The sequence below is a fragment of the Camelus bactrianus genome, chromosome 5 (genome assembly GCF_048773025.1).
Source record: "Camelus bactrianus isolate YW-2024 breed Bactrian camel chromosome 5, ASM4877302v1, whole genome shotgun sequence".
Taxonomy (NCBI): Eukaryota; Metazoa; Chordata; class Mammalia; order Artiodactyla; family Camelidae; genus Camelus; species Camelus bactrianus.
This window is the reverse complement of record NC_133543.1, coordinates 38,303,621-38,316,277: the sequence shown is the minus strand read 5'-3', so window position 1 is coordinate 38,316,277 and position 12,657 is coordinate 38,303,621. Positions and strand designations below refer to the sequence as shown.

Here is a 12,657-nt window from a genome sequence, read left to right as displayed (position 1 = left end):
TGATGAAGTTAGTTTACTCTGTGGATCAGGACTCAGGCCATATTTGAGTGTGGAGGGAACACAGCTGTACTAAGAAGAGGAAAAACAAAGTGGGTGGTAAATAAATTATCAAAACTATAAAATGCAAATATCCCAATGGTGGATGCAATTCTATTCCCAGGAGGCAAATACCTAGAATTGTATTTCTTTTTCATAACAGAGGTTAATATTGCTTGAAAGGAGAAAGATGGAGGTAGGTCCCACTCAAAAACCAAGGAAAAAAAATACATGTATACCTTATAACAGATTTATAAAATAATTTGAAATTTGATAGAATTTAAGATAAAGGTCTATTTCAGGGAAATCTGGCTAAGATTAGTATTTATACTCTCATATTTTGTAATAATGCAATTTGCTTGATGGTGAGTTCTTTTTTGATTCCTTATCCTTAAAGAATTTTTTGAAAGTCAGTGTAAGAAGGCTTTTCCTATAAGATAGTTCAGTAACAAGAGGTGGAAGTTATCATTAAAAGGAATACTAGGGGGGAGGGTATAGCTCAAGTGGTAGAGCACATGCCTGGCATGCCTGAAGTACTGGGTTCAGTCCCTAGTACCTCCACTGAAAAATCAAATAAATAAATAAACCTAATTACCTACCCCCTGCAAAAAAGAAAGAAAGAAGATCAACTAAAAACTATTCTAGCTACTAAACTAATTCAGCAAGAGTGGAACAAAACATCAATAAACAAAAGGAATACTAGAAATTTTCTTTTTTTTTTAAAAAGATGCTTAAAAAAAGGTGAACCGAGCTTGTAAATTGTGTTAAGATGTGTCTGTGTATGTGTGTGTGCGCGCGTGTGTCTGTCTGATAAAGTTCACTGCAGATGGAAATGTGCCCAGGACTGTAATATTAACAACTGGCTCACAGCCAAGTGCCTTTGGTTTTACAGAAGGCGAGCACGAACCAGAGAATGCTCTCAGTGCTGGTGGGAGGTTATTTGAAGTTGAGGCAGTCAGCATACTTGATGCCCAGGAGCAGAAAGAAACAATGGTTCTCTGATCATTAGGATAGAAACCCCAGCAGCGAAACCCATCAGCTTTGTTTCTCTCAGACAGAAGTGTCTCCGGGCTATGGCTTAATCTTGTGAGGACTCTTAACTTGGAAAAATCATGATATCTTTCGTAGTTTGCTGCAAGCCAACTCTGCAAACTCCTTCCATAAACAGACATTACAGAAGGTGAAATTCTATGACTTGATCCTTGTTCAAAGCATCTTGTAAATCACAGCAGCAATAACACTGCATAATCACTAAGATGAATGCACAATTTCTTGTCAGTATACTTATGTATGTTTAATTCTCTTAATTCTCTGTCTTTATTCTTTCCTCTTTTGATATCTTTATTTCTCTTTTTTAAAATAAGGTCCATTGATTCCATTTTCTGTTCCCCAAGCCCTCTTTTCCTCTCTATTCTCATTATTAGAATACTTTTCCAGGCCCAATCCCTTAACTGTACATATGGTATTTCTTATCCTGCCATTTTCTGACCTTAAATATCAAGATCAAAGTTAAAATCTCATTTTCAGGATTTTTTTTTCATGTCATAAATACTCACTGAGCACAAATCTGACCTTTTCCTAGGTCTAATGCCTATGCTTGTTTTTTCTTTATTTGCATCATTTATAGTCCTGTTTCTATCACTTTCTTTATTGATCTGACCCTCCAACATCCTCTCTCTTTATTGAGAAAAATTCAGTTTTTACTGTTAAAGATTCTTTTGAGTGCTGTAAAACTCACATTTTAATGATTTACATTTACTCAATTTAGTGATATGATATGAACTGATCGATTTTTAACATTTAGTTTACCTCCTATTTCTGCAAATTCAGTTCTTTCCCAGAGCCAGACCTTCTCATTGCTCAGGAAGCAGTCACCTAAGACTTTGGGCCTTGATCTCTCTTAGCAGCTATTCATGTCTAGATTTTGCTCTAGAATTTCCTTGGTACTTCAGCTGAGTCTGAAATCTCTAGTGGGATAAAGCTAAGTTCTCTTTTGCAGATACTTTTGAGACTTACAAAAAAACAAGAAAATGTTGGGTAGAAAGATGCCATGACAGCAGAAACAAATGTTAGTGGGGAATACTGGAAAAGCAGCCTCTTATAGGCAACAAGTTCAGGAAACAATGAACAATAAGATAGCAAACACCACAGACTCACTGTGCTTACAGAGGCTGCTGGGTTCTGCACATGCTCTGTGCTTAGCCTAGATTTGTAGTGAGGCTGTCAATATGCTCAGAAAAACTCCTGAATTTTTTAAAATTGAATACTTTAGATGTGAGTATTCCAATGAAGGATAACCAAAACACTCTGGATTTGCAGAAACTCTTTTCTACCAAGAGATCAAAATACTCTACTAGACATTACAGACAAGGACAGGTTACTAAGAGGAAAACTGAGGAGCTAGAGAAGTACATAGAGTTGACAAAGCAAGTCAGTGGCCAAGATGGAACTAAAAGTTAGGTCTTTACTTATTTCAGAGATTTGACAATTATCTGGTGAATATAAAGTGTAGGCACCACTAAAATGTCCCCTTTCTCCCAGATCATCCTGACCAGTGATTGGGACCTTAAACTATACATATAAAATTAGTTGGCTAGACAGAGATTCAGAACAAATACACTCAACCAAGCTACTGTTTAATCTCTACAATATGGAAAAAAGAATCTAACATATTTCACAAATATTTTGCTATTAAGATTTTATTAAAGATTTCATAAAAGCATAATACATTTAAAAGATATAAAAGTTTATAAAGCATAATAGTCTATTGATACTTAAAAAATAAATATATCAGAGTGCTTGTCATATCATTTTATGCAGAGTATTATAGTTTGTTGAAGCCAACAGAATCCTATGTCTTTTTTTTAAATAATCTATACTATGATCTATAACTTTATTAAGTCAACATTACAAACCAATACCAAAGCCAAAACATAAAGTTCCCATTTCAGTTAGATATACTAACTCAAGAATCTCTGAAGACCTTCAAATTTTCCCACGTTCTAAAGCAACGGTTGGCAAACTTCTTCTGAAAAGTACCAGGTAGTAAATATTTTAGGCTCTACAGGCCTTACAATCTTTGTTGCAAACACTCAAAGCAGCCATAAATAATATGTAAACAGATGAGTACAGCTGTGTTCTAATAAAGCTTTATTTATGGATACTGATATTTGAATTTCACATGATTTCCACATGCCGTAAAATACTGGTCTTTGATTTCTTTCCCCAACTATTTAAAAATGCAGAAACCATTCTTAGCTGCAGGATATATAAAAAACAGACAGCAGGCCAGTTTTGGCCCATGTGCCATAGTTTGCCAGTATGTGCTCCAAAATATGTGTTTTTAATAATTATTTAACTTTTAGGCTAAATATTCTCTCAATGACAGTGCCAGCAAAAGTATAATAAAAATGACGTTACATGAAATTACTCTAAGAGGCTAGTAGCGGGAAAGAACTGAAATTTAAGATAATAATAACATTTACAGAGAAGAAAATGGGACATTTATGTCACTATGTAAATGTATAACATAAGATAATCTTTAATTAACATAAATAGCAGACTGAGCAAATTACTAATTCAGTGTAAATGAGCTGGCTGTAAAACTGATTACTTGACATTCAGTTATCTTGCATATGCTTAATTTCATTTTATTTTTGGTTAAGACTAAAATGCATGAAATTTAACATTTTAAACCAATCCTTTGGGAAAAAATTGGAATCTTAAAAATTATAATGAGAAGGTAAAATGGCCATAAATGAAAGATAAAACCCTAAACAAGTTCCAGTTATTTAAATATTGATTATCTAAAATGAGCCATGTCTTCTGAAGTATATATTTCATTAAATTTATCTTGCTTAGTCAAATTTCTAATTAATAGATGAACACAATCACTATCCTTGACCCATGATTCACTGGGAAATTATTTACTATTTTATTAGACTTTTGGAGGTTACCATAATTATTGCATTTGTGATTTATCAAAATCTGATGTTTATTGTTACTTTTATCTTTTCCAGAATGCTAGAATCTTAGAACACTTTAACAACATTTTATCTCTTCTAGTATACTATTGTTGTGTATCTTTCTCCATATTATAAAGACCAAAGTCTTTATTATTACTGTTTATGCAGTAAATACTCATTTAGATTTACTCAAATGATTAAATCTCCTTGCTTTCACTGCTATCTACATCTCTAATTGGGATCATTTTTTTCCTACCCAAAGAATATCCTATAGTCTTCCCTTTAGTGTAGATGTCCTTGTGATGAATTCTCTCAATTTGTTTCTTTAAAAATGTCTTTATTTCCCCTTCATTATTAAAGAATGCATTCACTGAATATGAAATTTTAATTGGTTGCTATTTTCTTTCAGTGCCTTGAAGTTATTATACCATTGTCTTCTGCCTTCCATTGTTTCTGTTTAGAAGTTAAATGTTGGCTCTTAGTCTAGTTACTGCTCCTTTGAGAGCAATCAATCTTCTTTTCCTCTCAATGCTTCCCCCACCATTGAGTGATTTTTTATTTTTTTTCTCTTTTTTTTTTCCTTTTTATAAAGTTTTCTATGATGGACCTCGATGAGCATTTCTTTTGGTTTATTCTGCTTACAGTTTGTAGGAATTTTTGCATTTTTAACTTATCTTTCATCAGTTTTTGGATAATTCTCAGCTATTACCTCTTCCAATGTATCTCTTCTTGGGATTCAATTATATATATAGGGTTTTTTCACACTTCAACCTTTATGATTCTTACCCTTTCCCCCACAATTTTCATCCTTTTAACTCTGTGCTTTATTCTCAATATTCTCTTTTCTTCAAATGTGTCTATTCTGAGTTTTAATTCCAACTATTCGTTTTTCATTTCTATTTGGTAACATTTCAAGTATTTTTTATTCTGTATCTCCAAAAATTTTGGTATTGTCTTTTACCTTCTTGAGCATGGTAAACATACTTATTTTAGAGTCTATTTCTGATAACTCTACTGGACCCTATGGGATGTTTCTGTTCTCTGTTGTTTCTGCTGGTTTTCAATTATGTTGTCATGTTTCCTTGGGTACCTAGTTATTTTTTATTGTGTACTAGACATTGTACTTGACAATGTTATAGAGGGGTGGTGACTGAAATGGCAGAATAGGAGAATGTTGAGCTCACCTGTCCCTATGAACACATCAAAAATACATCTATGTGAAGCAATTCTCACTGAAAACAAACTGGAGGCTTGTATAAAGACTGAAACAACCAAGGCTGTAGGAAAGATCCACAGAGCTGGGTAGGAAGGAAAGAGAAGGAATCAGGCTGGGACCTATGCCCCTGGAAGGGGACACAAAGAGGAGGAAGATTATACAGGTTCAAAGATCCTCCCTGGGGAATGAGCAGTTTGAACTACATATTGGGCACCCCAGCCCTAGGATGTTACACTAGGAAGATGAGTCCCCTTAACTGGTTTGAAAACCAGTAGGTTTAACAGGAGAGCTATAAGAAACCCAGGCTCTCCTCATGAAGAGTCCACACACACATGCTTACTCCCAGCAGCAAGGTGAATGAAGCAGATTGAAACAGCCTGGGACTTGTGCAGTTTCCCCATGACTGCCCCAACAAATGTCCTAGGCTCTACAACACCCCCTCCAGCACCTCTAATTCCAGAGCAGCTCCACAATAGGAAGAAGGTTGCTGTTGCCAAGGAGAGTGCACAGTTGGCAGGGACAGAGTTTGCTCAGACTCTGAACAATGGCATTTGAACCAGGAAGGGTGGCCATTACTGGTGTTTAAACAGGCGACAATGTTTGCAGATGACATGATACTATAGATAGGAAGCCCCAAAGCCTCCAACAAAAACTATTAAAATAAGTGAATTTAGTAAAGTTGCAGGATATAAAATTAATATACAGAAATCTTTTGCTTTTCTATACATTAATGACAAACTATTAGACAGGGAAAGCAAGAAAACAATTCTGTTTTAAATTGTATCAAAAAGAATAACTAGGAATAAATTTAACCAAGGAGGTGAATTATGTATACTCTGAAAATGATAAGACATTGATAAAGGAAACTGAAGATGATACAAAGAAATGGAAAGATATCCCCTATTTATAAATTGGAATAATTAATATTGTTAAAATGTCCAAAGGACCCAAAGCAATCTACAGATTTAATGCAATCTCTATCAAAATACCCATGACATTTTTCACAGGACTAGCACAAATAATCCTAAAATTTATATGGAACCACAAAAGACCCTGAACAGCCAAACCAATCTTGAGAAGAAAGAACAAAGCTGAAGGTATCATGCGTCCTGACTCCAGACCATACTATAAAGCTACAGTAATCAAAACACTATGGTATTGCAGAAAAAACAGACAAGTAGACCAATGGAACAGAGTAGAGAGCCCAGAAATAAATCCATGCATCTATGGTCAGTTAGTCTATGACAAAGGAGACAAGACTATACAATTGGGGAAATACAGTCTCTTCAATAGGTGGTGCTAGGAAAACTGGACAGCTACCTGTAAAAGAATGAAATTAGAACATCTCCTCACACCATATACAAAAATAAACTCTAAATGGATTAAAGACCTAAATGTAAGACTGGATAGTATAAAACTCTTAGAAGAAAACATAGGCAGAACACTCTTTGACATAAATTGCAGGAATATTTTTTTTTGATCTATCTCCTAAGGCAAGGGAAACAAAAGCAAAAATAAGCAAATGGGATCTAATTAAACTTAAAGGCTTTTGCACAGCAGAGGAAACCGACAAAATAAAAAGACAGTGAATGGAAGAAAATATTTGCAAATGATATGACTGATAAGGAGTTAATATCCAAAATATATAAACAGTTCACACAACCCAACACCAAAAAAAAAAAAAAAAAAACCTGATTCAAAAATACGCAAAAGATCTGAATAGACATTTTCCAAAGAAGACATACTAATAGCCAACAGGTAGATGAAAAGATGCTTTCTAATCATCACAGAAATGCAAATCAAAACCACAACGAGGTATCACTCCACACCTGTCAGAATGGCTATCATCAAAAAGACCACAAGTAACAAATGTTGGAAGGATCTGGAGAAAAGGGAAACCTACTACACTGTTGATGGGAATGTAAATATGTGCATCCACTAGGGAAAACAGCACAGAGATTCCTCAAAAAATTAAAAATAAAACTACCATATGACCCAGCAATTCTATTCCTGGGTATATATATGAAGAAAAAGAAAACACAAATTTGAAAAGACATGTTCACTCCAATGCTCATAGCAGCAATATTTACAATAGCCAAGATACATGAAAGCAAACTAAGGGTCCATCAACAAACAAGTGGATAAAAAGAGTGGTATATATATATATGTGTGTGTGTGTGTGTGTATGTATTATATAAATATATATATATATTACATATATATATATATATAAATAAAATGGAATATTACTCAGGTCCCCTCAAAAGGAATTTTGCCATTTGCAACAACATAGATAAACCTGGAGGGCATTATGTCTAGTGAAATAAGTCAGTCAGAGGAAGACAAATACTCTGTGTCATCATTTACACGTGGAATCTAAAGTATAATAGAATAAATATAACAAAACAGAAGCAGATTCACAAAGAGAATGGACTAGTGGTTGCCAATGGGGAGACGGAAGAGGGGAGAGGCAAGATAGGGGAAGTGTTGATTAAGAGATACAAATTACTAAGTATAAAATAAATAAGCTACAAGGATTTTACAGCACAAGAAATATAGCCAATATTTTATTATAACTTTAAATGAAGTATAATTTATAAAAATACTGAATCACTGTTATACACTGAAACTAACATAATATTGTAAATCAACTAAATCTCTATTAAAAAAGAAAATTCTTGTTGAAATAATTTGATGCCTACAATATTATTATCATATTGCATGGTGAATTTATTTTCATATTGGCAAATTGTATTTTAAAAAATCCAGCTATATGCTATATATTAGAAATACACCAGAAATATAAAGACACAGAAATTTTGAAAGTAAAAAGACAGAAAAAAAGATGCCCAAGAAATACAACCCAAAGAAAACTGGTGCCACAACATTAAGACCAGGCAAAATGAACTATAAGATAAAAAAATTATTAGGCATCATATGATCACTACATCTTGATGAAAGGAACAACCCATTAAAAAGGTATAAACATTATTAACCTGTGTGTATCTAATTATATTATTATAAAAAAGCAAAAATGGAGACAATTACAAGGAGAGAAAGATAAATACATTAAAATAGAAGAGATATTAACATATTTCTCTTCATATTTGAGATATTATACAGACAAGAAGTTAGTAAAATATAAAGATATGAAAGCACAATTAATAGTCTTTCTCTACTGGATGTATATATACCATTATATCCATCAAACACATAATATACAGTCTTTTCAAGTATATATATGTTTAAAGATTGATCATTAACCTGCAAACTAAACTAAATAACAGATACCAAAGAATATTTATCATGGCAATCATATTCTCTGATAACAATGAAAATATATTAGATGATAATAAACAAGAGGGTAAATTTTTAAAGTGAAAGTTCCTTGTATTCCAAACATTCCCCCTTCCCTCCACCTTAAATAACCAAGATGAAGAGAGAATTACTGTAACAGTTTGGGCCATATCCTCTCAGATCATTTTTTTTTCTAATATAGTAACATCTATCATATTTTCAAAAAAATTTTCAAATGTTTTATAAAATCATTCCCTCTATATTTTTTAATGGAAATATAGTTGAGGTATAATATTTTGTTAGTTTCAAGTGTACTATGTAATGATTTGATATTCACAAACATTTTGAAATGATCACCACAGTAAGTCTAGTAATTATCTGTCCTCATAGAAAGTTATTACAATATTATTGATCATATTTCTTATGCTGTATATTACATTCCTATGACTTATTATAAAATTGGAGATATGTATCTTAATTCCTACACGTGTTTTTCTCACCCCCCAGCCCTCCTCCCTTCTGACAACCACCCATTTGTTCTGTGTATCAATGAGACTGTTTTCATTTAATTTTTTTTTTTAGTTTTATGAAGTTTTATTCTTCTTCTTCTTATTATTATTATTTTAAATATGGAATGCTTCACCAGTTTGCATGTCATCCTTGCGCAGGGGCCATGCTAATCTTCTCTGTATCGTCCCAATTTTAGTATATGTGCTGCCAAAGTTAGCACTGTTTTCATTTAATTTTTAATTTTTCATCTCCTTTATCCATTCATCTGTCACTGGACTCTTACATTTGCCTCCGTATCAAGGCTATTGTAAATAATGCTGCAATAAAGACTAGAGTGTATGTATCTTTGCTAATTAGTGTTTTTGGTTTCTTTTGCTAAATACCCATAAGTGAAATGGCTGGGTTATATGGCAGTTCTATTTTTAACTTTTTGAGGAACTCCATACTGTTTTCCGTAGAAGTTGCGCTAGTTTACAACCCCATTGACAGTGCACAAGTTTTTCCTTTTTCCACATCCTCAACAAAACTTGTCATTTGTTGTCTTTTGACAGATGTGAGGTGGCATATCATTTTAGTTTTGATTTGCATTTTCCTGATGATTAGTGATGTTGAGCATCTTTTCAGGTGTCTGTTGGTCATCTGTATATATTCTTTGGAAAAATGTCTGTCATGTCCTCTGCCCACTGTTTAAGTTGGTTATTTTTTAAAAATTTGGGTTATATGTGTTCTTTCTATATTTTAGATACTAACCCCTTGTCAGATATATCATTTGCAAATATCTTCTCCCTCAAGTAGGCTGCTTTTCCATTTTGTTGATAATTTCCTTCACCGCGCAAAAATGTTTTAGTTTGACAAAGTCCCATTTGTTTATTTTTGCTTTTGTTTCCCTTGTCTGAAGAGACATATCCAAAAATATATTGCTACAATTGATGTTAGAGTATACTGCCTGTATTTTCTACTAGGAGTTTTATGATTTCAGATCTTACATTTAAGTTTTTAATCCATTTTGAGTTTATTCTAGTATATGGTATGAGAAATATATAGTCTAGTTTGATTCTTTTCCATGTAGCTGTCCGGTTTTCCCAATACATTTTATTGAAGAGGCTGTCTTTTTTCCATTGTATATTCTTATCTCATTTGTCATAGCTTAATTGACCATATAAGTGTGAGTTTATTTCTGGGCTCTCAATTCTGTTCCATTGAATCATGTGTATATTTGTGCCAGTACCGTACAATTTTGATTACTCTAGCTTTAAGAATAGTTTTAAATCAGGGAATGTGATGACATCAGCTTTGTTCTTCTTTCTCAAGATTGTTTTGGCTATTTGGGATCTTTTGTGTTTTCATACAAATTTTAGAATTATTTGTTCTACTTCTGTAAAAAAAAATACCATTGATATTTTTATAGGAATTGTATTGAATCTGTAGATTGTCTTATGGGGTATGATCATTTTAACAAAATTAATTCTTTCAAATCATGAGCACAATGTCTTTTCATTTGCTTGTGTCTTCTTCAATTTCTTTCATCAATGTCTTATAGTTTCTGAGTACAAGTCTTTTACCTCCTTAGTTAGATTTATTCTTAGGTACTTTACTCTTTTTGGTGCAGTAGTGAATGGCATTCCTTTCTTATTCTCTTCCTGACAGTTAATTGTTAGTGAATAGAAACACAACAGATTTCTGTGTGTTAATTTTGTATACTGCCACTTCACTGAATTTATTTTTAAAATCTAATAGTTTTTTGACAGCATCTTTAGAATTTTCTCTATATAGTACCATGTCATTTCTAACAATGACAGTTGTACTTCCTCCTTTCTAATTTAGTTTTCTTTTTTTTCTTTTTTTTTTCTGCTTGCTGTGGCTAAGACTAAGAAGTGGTGAGAGTAGGCATCCTTGTCTTGCTCCTGTATAGGTCTCATACAATTAATTATGGCTTGAAAATAAGTGTAATTATTAATGACAGATGAAGGTAAGTTTTTCTTTAAAGAAATATTCAAGGTAATATATGACAAAAGAATGACACAATTAGTATATCACCATCAACATTCCTCATGAACTAACAGATCTAGGCACTGAGTACCAATGACTGCTTATATCACAAAAGGAGAATCAATCAGACATTGGTCATTGGTTGTCTCCTGATTAGAAGAATACAATGCCACCCATGAAGAAGCCTAGATTGAAAAGAAAAATTGAACCTGAGTCTGATCAAGCCTCCAGACCAAACTACTGATTTACAGTAAATACAAAAGACACTCTCCAAGTTAGCAATTTCAGAGAGAACTTCCTTCTCTGAAAAATCATATATTTAATTTCAGGGAGGTGTTCTGGCCATGCTTGAGTTTTATATCTACCACTTGGACCAACTTATTGGAGCAAAGGATTGAAGTACTATAATTGGTGACTGACTGTCACATGTGCACCTCTACAGCCAGTGACTGTTTGGCAGCTATACCAGAACTTGGAAAGTGGAGGAGCAGTTTCTGAAAATAAAAGAAAAAAAAAAAAAAAAAAAAAAGAAAGAGAACAGCACACAAACATAAATAATATGGTAAAGAAATGGGATTTTTTTCATGTAATACTTTATTATACAATGAAAGTGGGGAAAGGAAGAATTATACAATGAATTATCTGGGATTATTGCTGAGTAAATTGAAAAAACAATGTCATTGCTTCTGACCAAACACCAAAATGAATTCTGAGGACTATTCAGAATAATACTGTAAATAAATCACAATATTCTAAAAGAAAATTGGTCTAAATATTTTCCTAAACTCTTAATAGGAAATTCAAAGAAAATACCATTAAATGTATTTTCTTCTTTCTTCTTTAAAATACATACATACATACATACACACACACACACACACATATAAAATATATCATTACCATACAACTCAATAATGTAAAAACAAACAACCCAATCAAAAAATGGGCAGAAGAACTAAATGGACATTTTCCCAAAGAAGACATACAGGTGGTCAACAGGCATACAAAAAGGTGCTCAACACTGTTAATTACTAGAGAAATGCGAATCAAAACCATAATGAGGTATCACCTCACACCAGTCAGAATGGCTATCATCAAAAAGCCTACAAATTACAAATGCTGGAGAGGGTGTGGTGAAAAAGGAACTCTCTTACACTATAGTGAGAATGTAAATTGGTGCAGCCATTATGGAAAACAGAATGGAGATTTGTTAAAAAAAAAAAAACAACAAATAGAGCTATCATATGATCCAGCAATCCTACTTCTGGGTATATATCCAGAAAAAATGTAAACTCTAATTCAAAAAGATACACGCACCCCAATGTTCACAGCAGCACTATGTACATGGAAACAACCCAAGTGATCATCAGCAGATGACTGGCTTAAGAAGATGTGATATATATACACTATGGAATATTATTCAGCCATAAAAAGACTGAAATAGTGCCATTTGAAACAACATGGATGAATGTAGAGAATATTATGCTTAGTGAAATAAATCAGAGAAAGACAAATACTATATCAGTTATATGTGGAATCTAACAAATAATCCAAATGAATCTATACACAAAACAGAAACAGACTCACAGACATAGAAAACAAACTTACAGTTACCAAAGGGGAAAGGGAGAAGGGAAGGACAAA

At 33.0% G+C, this 12,657-nt stretch overlaps 1 protein-coding gene and 1 non-coding gene across 2 annotated transcripts in view; both read right to left on the bottom strand.

Moving 5' to 3' along the window:
• FMNL2 (formin like 2) overlaps nucleotides 1–12,657 on the bottom strand; it is a 367,782-nt gene that overhangs the window by 337,462 nt on the left and 17,663 nt on the right. The window lies entirely within an intron of this gene.
• Nucleotides 9,138–9,244, bottom strand: LOC123612108 (U6 spliceosomal RNA). Its single transcript, XR_006719281.1, has one exon. It is a non-coding gene; the product is annotated as a U6 spliceosomal RNA (small nuclear RNA).